Genomic DNA, 3,948 nt, shown 5'->3' with positions numbered 1-3,948 from the left:
TGTGTCATGGTCCGGGTGTGTGCCACTGTGTCTCCCTCCGAGCTGGCGTCTCCACCCCTGGGAGGGGCTTCAGTGTTTTTGCTGATCGCTTACACCTGTGGGTAATTTAGCCGGGGACTCATAAGGCCAGCGTACTCAAGCTCTCTTCGCCAGATTCTCTGCTAACATCAGTCAGTGCAGGCCACCACCATGATTCCCTATGTATTTTGTGAATCACCTTGCCTCACTGTATGTTTGTTTTTTGTGCGCCTCTCTCTTAGCTACACCTAACTGCCAATCCCTGCCAAAGAGCTCCTACTTGGATATTGGACCATCTGGCAGTCCCACAGGCTATTACTCGAATCACCTACCTGCCTCTCTGCCTCCACGCCAGGAGTTTTTGGATTACACACCCGGACTACTCACCCCTCTACATCATCTCCGACCACCTGTGGCAAGTACGCAGTACGAAGGAGGATTCTGAACCAACAACATATTCATATGTCTCCTTATCCGTATCTGAACATCTGCACTCTGTTACAGTGACCCCGACCTTTTCCTGGATCTAATGTGACTCGCTTTCCAGTCCAGTTCCCGGAATAGCTGTCCCCTCTGACCCGGACCAGATTGTTACTTAGATTCAGTGGTGGAACGTCGTACTTGTCTAACTCACCTTTTGTTTATGAATATTTGTGAAGTCATTAAACATTATTCTTAAAATCTACTTACGTGCTGTTCGGCGTCCTGCATTTGAGTCCTGTCCCTCGTCTAAAACGGTCTCGGCCGTAACACAGTGTTAATTTAACACTGGAGATTTTGCTGTGCAGGACTCCACTTTCAGCCTTTTTTGAATAGATGTGAAAAAAAATAAACGGTGAGCGCTCAACTACTCTGTGAGCTGTGAAGACAAGCAGGTGGTGACAAAACACCAAAATTTAAGCTGGCAACTGCCGCAGAAGAGCAGAAGAAGAATGATGTCCCTCTCTGACTTTCCGTACAGCCTACAGGCTGGTGCAAGCTTCCCGCATTTACCGCACATTGTTTGCGCTTGTGCATGCTGGTCTGCCGCCTGCTCTGAGCTTTCAAAGTCACCCATCTCAAAACTGCATTGGAGATGGGTGACTGCCAACAGTGGGGTGAGAGATGCAACATCTTCATGAAACCTAAAGAAGTCCATTCGCTTTCTTTCCAAGCTCCATCTACTTTGATGATGGAGAACCAAGGGCGTAGATTTGGCATGGACGGAAGGGACATGTCCCCACCAGCAATTATTGAATTGTCCCCACCAATAATTTGATCTCTTCGAGTAAAGAAAAACAAACCCGATGGTAAGAAAAAAAAAAAAGATCTGTCAGCGTCTCATTCAGCGAGCGGTGCAGAAAGAGTTAAATTACGTTCTCTACTGGAGTCCTACGTCATGTGACAAATATGGCCAATGTGATTGGCTGAGCTTTTCAGGGAGCTCTGTTTAGTTTCAGCAGCGGCAAACAAACCTGCGCTGCCAGGAGGAGAGGAGGATGGCAGCGCAAAGGAAGAACCTGGATATAAGAAATTGGTTTTCAAAGAAACCTGTAAGTCACTTAAAGTCAAGTTCACTCATATATTGTGTCCGTCACAATAACGTTACAGGCTATGCTAGGCCATACATGCCAACACTCACGATTTTTCCGAGAAATCCCGAATTTCAGTGCCCCTCCCGAAAATCTCCCGGGGCGACCATTCTCCCCCCAATTTCTCCTGATTTTCCACCCGGACAACAAAACTGAAAACCATATCGCAGACCGGCCCAGCCAATTCCAGTTTCCAACAATGGCTACTATTACTGCAGCTACTTAGTTTTAATATTACTCTTATTACTCTTTCTGGGTCGCAAAATAAACTTTTAACACATTTTCAGGCGAGAATGTAGCTGTGTAAACGTCAAATAACTTAAACGTGTTATTGTTTGGCCTTTTTCAGTGCTTTAGTTGTGTTTTATTTGTTGGTGAGTAAATCGTTTTGGCTGAGATTAAAGTTATTAGATTAAATTAAATTAAATAAAACTTTATTAATCTCTCGGGAGGATTTTTCCCGGGTTTTCACACAGCTGAATAAACTGCTGTGTGAAAACAGCAGTTTATTCGACCATCTACGCCAGCGTCTGGTTATATTTTAGACAGCAAGGAGCAGACGGCAGGTGACGTAATTCTGAAGGCTAGACCGTCCAATTTCACAGTCGTTCATTTCCGGTCTACCTGGCTTTCGGAGGACCCGGCCCACTTAGACCACAAAGGCCGGGTCCTCAGGTGGGCGCAGCCTCTGAATTTGGACACCCCCGGGCTGTTTCCGGTAATAACGGTGACATTTAACTTATTTTATCTTATTTTATAAATAAACACTGTAAGATTCAAGTTTTTTGTATATATATGTACATGTATATCCCCCCAGCCCATTTGAATGTCTCCCTAATTCTGAGGTCTCAAGGTTGCCAAGTAGGTGCTAGGCTTGGTCCACATCAGTCTAAAATTGTATGTAACCATGAATAATGTGATGCCATGTCCACCAGGAGAGACTGGACAGTATAGATGTAAAACAAATATGCCAGCAGTTCATTTCAGCTAACGAGAGGAGCAGGCATGTGTTTGTTTTGTGGGGCATGTAGTCCATGTCTGTTGCTGTAACAGTAGTTCATGTTTAGAATAAAACATCCCAGCCCCCTATCTGATGTTGGTGTACTATAACTGAAGTAATGTTGTTAAGTCCTTAAAGTCATATTCTTTTATTGTCATGACTGTATTTGAAGCTATTTTTACTTTTGTATGATACCTGATTTATATGATATATGGCTGAAGTAAACTAAAGTCTGAAATACTTAGTCATTTGTTTAATAGTAATTTAACATTATATAATTCACATATAAAACTATGAATTGTAATTTTAAACGGTTTAAAAGCATGTAGAATAGCATATGTAGGCAAGTATATTTGTCCTTTTTTTTAATCAAGAAGCAAAAACAAAAAGGAGACCTGTTCAGTCCTTTATCATTAACTAGACATGTTTTGGATAGATTCAAATATCAGCATTGGTTGAATCTTTAAATGGTCTCTTTTATTTTCAAACTAAGTCAGTTTTCAGTGGGTGACTTTGAGTTTCCAGTTGAGATGCATGTTTTTGGATAGCTGGAAAAGTAGCTTTTACTTATAGAGCTCATGCAAAATAAATAAATCAAGTCCAGTTTTACTCTCATATCGGCCAGCATTTTGATTAGTTGTCTTCTTTCAATATCATACTTCTGACAATGCAATAAAACATTATTTCCTGTTCCCTACTGCAGTCACACTCCACTGTACAGTGTTTTCCTATTAAAAGTAATGTGGTATTAAAACCAGTGTGTCCGAATCTAAGTCGAGATATAACAGTCTCCTGTTTCTTCCTGTACTTCTCATGTCTCCCAATTTCCTTTGGATTTTGTAAAACCATCACCCTTTCCTCTCTTCCTCCCATTGCTTTTGCCAGCGTTCCTTCATTTTGTGCCGTATTCTACTCTTAATCTCTGTCCTACTAACACTAATAATCATATCAATTTTTCATCCACAGCGAGTAAAGTAGTGAACTTAGAGGAGCGAAACAAACTATTAGTGATGGCCAAATGAAGCTTTCTGAAGCTTGTATTGAAAAATGGTTCATTACTCGAAGCTTTTCAACACAGTCCTCTCTGGTGACATCTGGTGGCCAAAAATATGAAGAGCCGCTTGAATCCACAAAATAAAACCAACTGCTTCATTATGATTGCCCACTCACTCTACAGAGTGGAATTTTCTCTGATATTGGGCCGCCGTTGTGTTGCTTTGAACGTGTATTTTTTGGGGTTAAAAAATGTGGTTTATTTGTGTAATGAATAATTTCGACCAGCAAATTTTCCTTGTTTAAACATGCACCATTATGTGGTCTTTCTTTGCTTTTCACTTCTTGATGTTGGTAAATACAATA

General features: G+C 41.5%; 1 long non-coding RNA gene across 1 annotated transcript; it reads left to right on the top strand.

The window, feature by feature from the left end:
* On the top strand, positions 1 to 679 carry LOC143420393 (uncharacterized). The gene is made up of 3 exons (XR_013100204.1): positions 1 to 170; positions 261 to 437; positions 523 to 679. It is a non-coding gene; the product is annotated as an uncharacterized LOC143420393 (long non-coding RNA).
* The last annotated feature ends 3,269 nt before the right edge of the window (positions 680 to 3,948 follow it).

This window comes from Maylandia zebra, linkage group LG9, assembly GCF_041146795.1.
Source record: "Maylandia zebra isolate NMK-2024a linkage group LG9, Mzebra_GT3a, whole genome shotgun sequence".
NCBI lineage: Eukaryota > Metazoa > Chordata > Actinopteri > Cichliformes > Cichlidae > Maylandia > Maylandia zebra.
This window is presented reverse-complemented; position numbering and strand designations above follow the sequence as displayed.